This window comes from Seriola aureovittata, chromosome 13, assembly GCF_021018895.1.
Source record: "Seriola aureovittata isolate HTS-2021-v1 ecotype China chromosome 13, ASM2101889v1, whole genome shotgun sequence".
In the NCBI taxonomy this organism is placed as follows: Eukaryota; Metazoa; Chordata; class Actinopteri; order Carangiformes; family Carangidae; genus Seriola; species Seriola aureovittata.
In genome coordinates, this window is record NC_079376.1 from 1,087,950 (window position 1) to 1,099,683 (window position 11,734).

The 11,734-nt window shown below is 43.9% G+C and overlaps 1 long non-coding RNA gene across 1 annotated transcript; it reads right to left on the bottom strand.

The window, feature by feature from the left end:
* Positions 1 to 4,039: 4,039 nt before the first annotated feature.
* On the bottom strand, positions 4,040 to 4,749 carry LOC130180734 (uncharacterized). Its single transcript, XR_008829438.1, has 3 exons — positions 4,498 to 4,749; positions 4,206 to 4,291; positions 4,040 to 4,092 (listed from the first exon to the last, which is right to left on the bottom strand). It is a non-coding gene; the product is annotated as an uncharacterized LOC130180734 (long non-coding RNA).
* Positions 4,750 to 11,734: the final 6,985 nt, after the last annotated feature.

Genomic DNA, 11,734 nt, shown 5'->3' on the forward strand with positions numbered 1-11,734 from the left:
GCCTCGGCTGAATTGGACCTATTGGCCGACAAACAGAGGAGCTGTTCCCACAGAGAGCCGGGACGGGGACAATACAGACCCCCGACCGGGGGGGGGGGGGGGCGAGAGAGGGAGACGTGAGGTGGGAGAAAGTAAGTGTAGAGACGAGAGAAAAGAAGGAAAGATAGGGGAGAGAGGAGGAAGTAGGCAAAGAGGAGAGCCAGAGGAAGGAGAGGAGGAGACAGGGGGAGAAGAGGGGGAGGAGAGGACAGGAGAAAGAGAGGAGGGAGGAGAGGGGGAGAGACGGGTGAAAGAAATGGAAAGGGGGAGGAGCAGGGGGAGGAAAAAGAAGAGAGGTAGAATGAGGATGTGAGGGGGAAAAGGTGGTAAGGAATGAGGAAAGGAGGGGAGGAGGGAGGAGAAGATGGAGGAGTAAAGGTCACATGGAAGGGAGGAGACTCTTAAAAAGGATGAAGGAGAAAGAGGAGACGGTCCTCCTCTCTTCACCTCTGCTCTCTTCTTCTATTCCTTCTCTCCTTTCTCTCCTCTTCGTCCTTCTTCTCCTCCTTTTCCTCTACCTCCTCCTCCCTTCACGTCACCTTCACCCACAACTCCACCTCCTCTCTGATCCCTTCTTCTCCTAACTTTTCTCCTCCTCTTCATCCTCTCTCCTTACCTCCTCTGACTGTTACTGCATTCACCTCCTCTCATTTTCTCCTCCCACTGCTCCCTCTCTCCCCCAACCTTCACTTCCTTCTTCTTCTTCATTTTCCTCCTCACAGACATCATGTCCTTTCCTCCTCCTCATCTCTCCTTCTCTTTTTCTTTTCCCTCCTTATTTTCTCTGTCGGGTTGAAGGTCGACAACCAAACTTCACAACCACATGTCCAGATGTTCCAGATGTTAAACTGACACCCTGCCTCGGTCAGAGTGTCAGTCAGCTGATGGACGTGATGATGATGATGATGATGATGATGATGATGAAGATAGAGACGTGAGTCTGATGTGTTCACGTCTCAAATGTGGAGGATTCAGATCTGACTGACCCGTCACTCATCTGCCTCTAGAGGGCAGTAGGTGTTCAGCACTGCTGTGTGTGTGTGTGTGTTTCTGGACTGTCATCACACACACACACACACACACACACACACACACACACACACACACACACACACCAGGATATAGAGGAGGCACCTGTTGAGTACAGAGCTGCAGTTTGACAATCGACAACTCAATAGAGCCCTCAGGCTGCTGTGTGTGTGTGTGTGTGTGTGTGTGTGTGTGTGTGTGTGTGTGTGTGTGTGTGTGTGTGTGTGTGAAAGGGGATTTAGTGTGTAAGACCAGTGAGGCTGCTGGTTGAGTGAATGGTCAGACTGGGACTGTCGAGCCTCTGGATGCTTTTATTTCCACCTCTCAGTTTTTGGTGGGAAATATTTGCTTGTTGAGTTGTGATGAAATCTTCCTCCTCCTCCTCCTCCTCCTCCTCTTCCATCTCCTTTTCATCAAACAGTGTCGATGTCATCAGTTCTTAATTAATGACTTTATTTCCACTCTATAACCAGAGTAAACACAGTGAAACGTGACCCAGCACAAAGAGGAATTTGGAAAAACTAATATTATAATAAAACCAACTTTAAACTGGCAACGTACCATATAAATAAATACAGAAGCAGCAGTGATGAGACACACAAGAATAAACAGAGTCATGTAGAAGAAACATTAAAGACAAAAGCTGCTGAAAAACATTTCAATCAAACGAGAAAATCCAGCATCATTTACATGATGATATGGACGGAGGGAACCTGTCGCTCGTTGGATTACAAATCTGAAGTCCCACACATCAAAGTGTCCTTGAACTCACCAACGCGAGGGTCATTCTTCACTTTGGAAACAGTAAAGAACCGTTCATGTGTGACAGGTGTGAGTCCACGCCCAGTGCTCCCTCTCTCTCTCTCTCTCTCTTCCAGCTCTGTGTTTGGTCTCCACCAGCTCCTGAGGGAAACATCTGGATCTTTAGCTGCTCAACGCTCCGCCATGTGGACAGTGGCTTTTTACAGCTGCTGAAAACATCTGCCTTGTTGCTTAAATCTCCTCCAGAGTAAAGGTGTGTGTCCATGTGTAGTGTGATTATAGATCAGCTCTAGCTTCTATATTAATACTGTGAAAGTATCAAAGCCTCAGTCCACAGAGAAATGCACACAGCCTGTATTCAGAAACTGAGCCTTAAAACCAGCCGTCAGGGCTTCTGGAACTTTGTGATGTCACAACAAAGCAGTCACCAAGCCCCGCCCACCTGGACCCACCATCCAAACCTTGCAGGATTTGGTTTCTCTGAGTGTTTTTACCTGAAATCTGCTTTATTTTATTGAATTGACAAAACCGTCTCACCTTAAGGCAAATTCAAAATGTTCAAAGGTCGTTGGAAACAGCAGCTTGTAAAACATCATTTGACCACGAGGTCCGTTTAGTAGCTGTTCTGGAGCTTTCACTCATGCTGCAAGATGAGATGATTTAATCAATCAGATGTTTTTTTCAACGAATGTTTTCGATGTTTTCAACGACGTCAAGGATGAACTTCTCTAAATTGATCACGTTCCAAATGATCAATCCATTTCATTGATTTCAGTTCTGTTAGCTTCAGTTCTTTACTTTGAAAATCAACTTAAAGGAAGTTGTTGCAGAGAGATATAATCCGAGTTAATTTTATCTTTCACTTTATTTTTTAATGATCTGTTTTGACATTTCCAGTTGAGTTCAAGGACGTTTTGATGTCTGGGATTTCAGAGTTGTGGGATTAACAACAGATTTTTAATGCAACGAAATCCATTTTTGTTGGATTTTCATATTTCTCACTTTCAATTGAAACGTTGTCCAGCAGGTTTTGTTTTCTATATTACATCTAGGTGCTTTTTAAAAAAAGGTTTTGTTTTTTTTGGATTGAGGATTTAAAAACTCGACGTTCACATTCTACATTAAAGGTGATCTCATGCTGCTCCTGATATTAATTTGACTGAAACTGATAAATACCATTGTATGGTTTTTTTAGACACAAATATAAACTTGAATTATACTATAATAAAAAATATGTAATATTTCTCCTCATCAGTATCGGCTGACAGTGTGACCTTCTTTTTCAAGTTGAGATCTGGCACATTTTATGTTTGTTTCACACGATTTAAATAAAAGATACTAAAAGGAGGGAAATAATGAAGGATGAAGGGAATTAAATTAATGTAATAAAAACCATCTTTGTCTCAATAATCTACAAAAACAAAAGTTTATTTTCTTTCTTTCAGAGCTTTTCTATAATTTGTCTTTAATTTGATATATGACCAGAATAATGTTCCTCATCCCACGTGACAACAGCAAACAGCGAAAACAAAGCAGATGTTTTTTAAAGTTGATTTTAAAAGTTGATTTTTGAAACTTTGACTGTGAATCAATCAAACTGAACTCTTTTATCTCGTCTGTCTGCCCCTCAGAAATAACAGTTGTGTTCACTGTAAACACAGAAAACACAAAGTCTTCTCTCAGCTTCCTTCAGCCCAACTCTTCACTCGTTTGTTCGGATTCTCTGGCGTGAGAATGAGACGTGACAAACGGCGAACATTAGCAGTGACGCTGTCAGCAGACTTAATTAATCAGACTGATTTGGTGCAGCAGAAGTTCAGCGATCTGAAGTGACTGTGGTGCGTTTGAGGAGTTTTCAAGGAGTTTTCGATGGTGAAAATGCAGAATTTTTAATTTTTTTCCATCCAAATTGCAAGTAGAGAGGTGTGCGACATCAGCGCTCACATTTACATGTTACACTCCAATCATTTCAGATGATAGGCATGAAGGGGGGGTCAACAGCAGAGGAGGAGTGAGGAGAGAGAACCAGTGGTGAGGAGGTGAAACGGATCAGAGAGTATTCAACATTTCAGGTTAGAGATGAGGTCAGGGGTCAAAGGTCACAGCAGCCAGAGGCGAGACACAGAGGATCTGTAGCAGCGACTCCACTCATTTATTTACCAGCCACATGTCGATCCGATTCTCGTCCAATCGAAATGTGGCATCAAAAGAAAAAGTCCCGTCGGAGTCGGAGCAGGAAGAAAAGGATCTCTGCTGCAGCGGCTGATAAAAATCCAAACAGTCACCGGCATGAACAAGTGTTTCACATGCTGTACATGTTTCGGGTTATTCCAGGTGGGGTGGTGTGAGGTATTTATCTACAGTGGGAGTATTACCTGCAGGAGATTCAGATCAGCTCCCAGTTTGGAGAAGCAGCAGGAGCTGAGTGATGAGCTGCTGAGGACGAGCTCAGCACAAAAATCTGTTTCAGAGTCCACAGAAAGAAAAAGTGTGTGACAAACAAAATTTAATATGTTGATACAGTTCAGCCCGAATAGCACAATATACGATATTATAATATTATGGGATTTGTCATATCCCAAGGTACGATGTACAGGTATTCAGGTGTTCAATTCAAACAATAATAATATATATATATATATATATAAAACCAGTCCTCCAACTTACACAGCCACAGGTCGTTTTCTTCTACCCTCTGATACGGCGTCTCCTGAAATAGCGCCCCCCTACGGAGGCGGGCGTGCTGGAGCTCGGTTGTCATGGTTACAACAATAAACACACGGACCGTACCCTCGTTGCAATGATTACTGTAAAAACAGTCGCAGCTCGGGTAGGTTTGGGAAAAGATCGAGATATAAAAGAAGTACTTCCTCAACATTAGATGATTTTTGTTGCCATGGTTACAATAATCATGGACAATAGAAACAACACAAACAGCTGGTTTCATCCATCCACCACCTCCTCACCGACACTTTTCCCTTCGCTCCTGTCATCATCACTACGACCACTAGATGTCGCCTAGCAACAAAACCTAACTATGATGTCATAATAAGCTGCCGCACAGACGACCTCGTTCTTATACGGAAGGACGGTCTGGCACACGGCTCCTGACTCTGATCACCTCATGGTTTCGTTAGCGTGCACGTAACAGCTGCTTTCTAGAGTCTAGGAAACAGCTGTCGAAGTCCGGACGAAGGAAATCTACCGACTTCATGTGGACATGCTCTTAACCTCTGCGTTCTCTCTCTCGTATCGTGTGTTTCTGAATAGTGTATGTTGCACTGATGAGCTGCTGTTTCCTCTGTCTGCAGAATGTTAATGTTGCTGTCTTCGTGGCGTCCCGCTGTCTCGTGTCTCTGAGCGTCTCGCCGTGACACGGCGCATTCACAGGATTGATGACGAGGATCACTGCGCTGCTCCTTCTGGATAAACACGTGAAATGACAGAGTTACTCTCTACAGCGCTCACTGGTCCTGTGTGAACGGCAGACCGCTCCATTCAAACACATAATTGCTTTTGCTGAGTTCTGGCAATTTCAAAACTGCAAAATGAGAGTGAGAGCCACCAGAAGAGGAGAAGTAAGAGCGCAGCTGAAAACAAGGTGACATTTGTTAGTGATTGGCTGATTGACGCAGGAGAGTTTATTGTTGTGCAGCCAGTTGGACGCACAGCTCCCTCTGAAAACCTGGCTCGCACAGAGACAGCTGTATCGGAAAACGCCGCTCATGCCAACTGTGCTAATATCTCCTGTTCTCTGTGGCGTTTCATTGAGGACGCGTTTGTGTGAATTTCGTGCCCCGCACCCCCGTCTGCAGGCGCACTCTCAGCCTTTCTGCTCCAAACAGCTTCCAGACTCATTCGCAGGCTGCTGAGGCGCAACACCGAGCATCACTCACAGAGAGATACACTGGTTCCTGTTGTTGTGCTGCGGGAAACACAGAAACTACACAATGCAACAAGCACCACGAGGCTGCCACGCTCATTACATAGAAAACTAAACTGAGGGATCATAAATGAATGATGTGCAGCTGGTCTTAAGAGTGAAAGGTATCAATCTTGAGACTTTCAGACAACAGCATCGGTCGAACATCGACGTAGCGGTGACGTAAAACCTCTCGGAGGTGGAGGTCAGGTGGTTGGAGGTTCGGCCTCAGCCTCCAAACTGATTTCTCTAAACTTAACCAAGTTGTTTTTGGGGAAGAGATTTGGTGCTTGGAGGAGAATCACAAGTTTATAGAAAACTACAGAATCACTTTGACAAACATGAGTTTACTTTAACCGCACAGTCTGTAACCTCTGCCTCTAGGCGTCTCTCAATCAAAACAAAACCAAAGCACGTGGTTTGGTGACGTCGGGAAGTAGCGTGGGATCATGGGAGTTGTTGTCTTCACCACCAGGTCTTCACCAAGTTGTGTTGTTGGTAACGCAGGCGCCATGTTTTGGACACAGAAGAAGAATGAGTGGAATAAAATAAGACGACAGTCGAGGTTCTTCCCGCTTTATTTTGATCCTTTTGTTACAAACTGTGGGTTTGTGGGTCGATGGATACGTGACGTGTTGTTTGAATTCTAGTTTTCATGAGTTCAGAAAAAAGTATTTTAAGTGTAATAGGGTTTGATTCTGAGTCACAGTAAATGAAACACACAACGTTGTAGTAGATGATGACACAGGACGAGGTACAGTACTCAGGACTACAGCACTAAGCTGGACTTTAGGATCAGCTTGTTCTGGCTTTTACTGTGAAGCAGCTGCAGAAGCTGTTGAATTGTTGGATCATCCAAAAAAAACATCCTAAAAACAACTTTTCCAGACGCAGTTTCTGTGCTGGAATCGGCTGCTTCTGAAAGGTTTTGTACCTTTTACGAAGCCGACCGTCGCTCCTGAAGTTACTGGTGTTTCCATATGAACGAGAGACAATATTAAAAGGTGCTGTTATCACCAGGGTTAGGGTTCGGTATTGTTCAGCATCTCGCTTTTCTTCATCACTTCAACTGTGGACGTTCAGACCAAACACTTTGACCTCTTTGTAAACTGTATACACCGGAGTATTGTGGGAAAGAGAAACCATATATAATAGCAGTGTGTTGATTTGGTACAGTGGGGGTGAAGCTTTACTGTTCGGAGGGCGCCGGGAAAAGACAGGAAGTACAACAGAACTTGCCTTTCATGTGTTAGGTGCTTTTGTACCTTCTCTTTTGTACGGGATATTTTTCCCCTTTTCATGAAGTAATATTTGCTGCCCTGGAAATAAATAAAAGAAAGGAACAAAGACCTAACCCTAGCCCTCACTGATTTATCCCAGCTTTACTAGATTGTTAGAAACATAGTGAACTCTTTGCAGACTGTCCAGTTGGTTTTCAGCTGTTCCTCTCTGACGACCAACATCCTGTTCCAAAAGGGAAACGCATCAGGTTTTTCAGCTGCATACTTTCCGAATGCATTTTCATGGCGACTGAAGGGAAAGAAGTCTTTCCTGTTCCCTCTCTGACACTTTAAAGGCTTAAAGTGTTATTATTTATGCTCCTACAGCGGAGACAGGCCGCTGTGTGCTGATGTTAATCTGCAGTCAGTGAGATTAGGTTAGCTTGGGTTATGCAGCAGTGCAACCTGCTGCTGGCGGAGATTCAAAAGCTCCAAATTACTCCGGTGTTACACTTTAAAGCTCGGCAGCACATTTGCGCTTTTTATTTTTCCGCCGCTGAAGGTGATGATTTAAGCTGTCATGTTGCAGAGCAGTTTAACAATGGTTTTATAATAATATTTCAGGAAACTCAAAAAACATCCTGGACTTTGCCTGTGAAGTGCTTCAGTGTTTGAGCCTTTTGTGTGTGGCTCAGCGAAGGTAACGATTTAATCTGACATATTTCGGAGCAGGAGAATAATAATATTTCAGCGTGGTCTTAATAGCGGGGGGAGAACAAAAGGCTGCAGGCCATTCATCCAGCTGACGGCTTACTTTGACACCGGCTGCTCCGGGCTCGGTGGGGCTCCGCAGAAGGAGTCTAGGGGGGGTTTAGACGAGCTGCTGCTCAAATGCACTGACAGGAAAGCATTAGCTGGTCCTGAGGCTGGTGGAGGTCACAGGTTTGATGCCTCCTCTGCTGTGTTTTTCTTTTCTTGATACGTGACGACTGTTGTTCCTTGGAGGCATCAGTAGAAGGTCAAGAGTCATCACCTCTGCTCATGAAGAAGAAGTTGTTCATCCTCTGGGGAGCAGGGATGTGTTTAGAAAATGTCAATCTGCCTTTAAAATTTAAAGGATAGAAAGGTCTGGGAATCAACAAAATTACCAGGAGTCGTCCGCGGGAATAACCACAGCAGCTTTAGTATAAATCAGGTTTGTAAGTGGACCGGTTGTAAGAGGCTGGAACTTTCCTCACATTTAACGTCCTCTCCAGATCTGTTTTAAACTCTGTAAAAATCCTCTGCTGTGATTCATATTTAGTTTAACATGGTTTCACACATTAAAACTGGGTCTGAAGCTTCTTACTTCCTGGTTGAGAAACCTGGATCAGGCCTTGAGCCCCGCCCACCACCTGGCTCCAGGTGAGAGAGCAGAGAGCATCAAGATGGTGAGAGGAGGAAACATCAGAGAGACTCACATGTTTGAGCCTCAGTCAGACCCAGACTCAGAGGAGGAGTCTGAGACCAGAACCAGAGACTAGCAGACGGGTCAGAACCGTTAGCTAGTTAGCATCATTTCAGAATGGTTAGCTAGTTATCATCTTCTATTTGTGTATGTTGTTTGTTAGCTTGTAACTGGCAGTGGCTGACGCAGTGTTAGCATGGTAGTATGAAACCCTGACTGTCTGAATCTGTGTTTATGAGACTGTCATTGGTTCAATATCAATCACAGACACAATTTTACAACTTTAGAAAGAGATCACGGTGGTCACCTGACTATGTGTCATCGCAACAGAAACACAGCATTCACCTTAAAGAAGTGATATAGCAGGAGTGTGTGCTTGTGTGTATTTGACTGTGAACGCAGCACCGTGCTGGACGTAAAAACAGGTTGAACTTTCCCACCATGATCACACAGAGATCAGAGGTTTTATCTGATAGACGTGTTTCTTCTTTTCAACATGACAGAAAAACATCGAGTGGAAACGTGACAGGAAGTCGACTTCTTTAGCTTTTAACCCACAGACCAAATTCTGATGAATTATGAGAAGAATACTTAAACTTTTATCAGTGTTTTAAGCCTGTGGTGTGTTCACACTGTAAAAAATGGCAGGTTAAAATCAGTACGTTCTGGGAGGAAGAAGAAAAGAAGAGAACAGGAGATGAGACAGATGATAAACGGTGGGAAAAGTCAAGGAAAGAATAAAAATAGGGAGGGAAGGAAAGCTTCATGTGTTATGACTTGAGAAATAGAACATTTGTTGAGTGTGAGGAGGAGGAAAACCATGGTTTGGTGTTGAAAAGCGTATTTTGGGTGTTTTGTGTGAATACAGTCTTTGGTGTTTTATGAGAGAGAAGCTAATGATTTAAGCTTGACATGTCAGTGCAGCTTAATAACAACAGAATAATAATATTTCAGCACGCTCTTTCATAATAGCGCCTGCAACGAGGGAGAGAGAGGGAGCGAGCGAGAGCGGGCCATTCATGCGGCATGATGGGTAGTTTGACACCGGCTGCTTTTCTGCTCAGCACAATGTTTTCCACTCAGAGACGAGTAGTGAGCACACACACACACACACACACACACACACACACACACACACACACACACACTGGAAGCAAGTATGACAAATCTACATGTGCATGTGTGTATGTACTTGGTAGGAAATGCTAACGTATGCTAACACACACACACACACACACACTCTGTAAGCCTGTCACTCGATTGACGAGGAGCATTTAAAGCTCGCTCTCTTGACACACACCCCTCATCTGCAATGACAGCTAGCAAGCTATTATTAACACACACACACACACACACACACACACACACACACACACACACACACACACACACACACAGGTATGCACATCAACCTGACAGCTCAGCTATTAACCCCTGGCCCTGACTGAACCCTCATATACATCACAGCAGGGTATACATACGTGTGTGTGTGTGTGTGTGTGTGTGTGTGTGTGTGTGTGTGTGTGTGACTGACAGTGGATGGCGGTGGCTCTGCAGCTGCGGTGTAAAAACAAAGTGAAGAGCGGTCGACAAAATGAGCAACGTCTCCGTCGTATAAATAAACAGTTTGTAAAATATTCAGACGTCTCATCGAGCCGGAGATGAACTCTGTGACGCCTTCATAAGTTACACAGGGGTCAGGTACGAGACCTGATCTGCATCCAGGTGGTTGAAATCGTGATACTGTTGCTAGGCGACAACAAAGATGGAGGTGTTTTTTTGTTCCCTTTCAAAAATGGAGAATGAGATTTGTGGTTAGCACAGTTAGCATCGTTTCAGAACAGTTTGCACAGTTAACATTTTTTAAGACTAGTTAGCATAGTTAGCATCCTCTATTTGTTTATGTTGTTTGTTAGTGTAACTGGCAGTGTTAGTGGTTGTGCTAATGCTAACTTACTTTCTCTGTACTGACAAGGTGTCAGGTGTATTTAGCCCCGCCCCCCAGTGGGTTGTGACCTGCACTGCTTAAAGCTAAACTTTGTAGTCCAGCACTCAGGTCGGTTTTAACACTAGTCAAAGTTGTAATGCTCTCATGTATAAGGCTGGCAGTCAGTTTGGTGACGTATAAAAGCTGGTTAACGGGAACTACAGGATCATTCCTCCAACATCACACCTCCCTGTCACAGCCGGGTACAAAAACAGTTCTGGCCTCTAGAGCTAATTTCCTCCTTCATGACACCTGTTTATGTAACTCACCTGTTTACATTTTCTTAAGGACAGGCCCCTCCTCTTTGTCCATTTTTGGATTAGCTGGGAGTTAGGGGGCGGAGTCAGACACTGCCAAGATTGCGAAAGTGAAGCAGCTCACTCTGAGCTTCAGAAACCTGTTGGTGATATCACAACCCACATTCATCTTTAAGTTTCTAGTCGATACGTTCACGCCATAACAGAATAAAATCAGCTGAGGTTGTCGTTATATTTTGCAGCACACATCATGTGACCACTGCTGAATTATAAATAACAGCATTTATCTGCGGCCTCTCGCTTCCTCGCTGACCCTGCTCTCTGAGGTTCGTATTTTCTGCTCCTGGATTCGTCCTTTGGTATTTCCAGTGACGAGTGTTTTAAACCTCTCTCTGCTTTGACAGCCTGCCAACGCTCACACACAACCCACATATAAACTGCATTTCTTCCTCTCTCTCTCTCTGCAGTCTGCACACTGAAACTTAATTACATTAATATTATTATGTTTTTGTCATTAAATGTAATCTTTAATTTTCCATCACTTTATTGTTACATGTGGAGGCTGAACACGTTCGACAGGTCACTAATTACAGCGGGGAACTGATCAGATCCAGATTAGCAGCTAATCGAACACTAATGTCTGAGAAGGAGACAGCTCCATGTTTGATTAATGAGACAGCTAGCTGGATGTTGTTATTGCTACGGAGGAGGGCGCGCACACGCAGACACACAAATACAACGACAAAACCAACAAAGAAATCAGACACAAACATGTAAACCCACATGGAGCTAACTGGCGGTTACACAGAGGTGGTGGGTGTGGCCTAGTTTGTCTCCTGGAGTGAAAACTTAAAATATATATGAAATACAGACATATTACCTGGGTTTTTCTCCGAATTTAAATCTATATATGGTATAGGACACTGTTTTGTCAGGTGTGTTGTGTGTTAGCTGTGAAATAAATAGCAACATTATGCTAAATGAAGTGCTGCCAGATCAGATCACTGTAAAGTAGTTCAGTTTTTCATTTTAATTCAGGAGGGTTTTTCTTGTCTAGTTAAGTCTCAACAG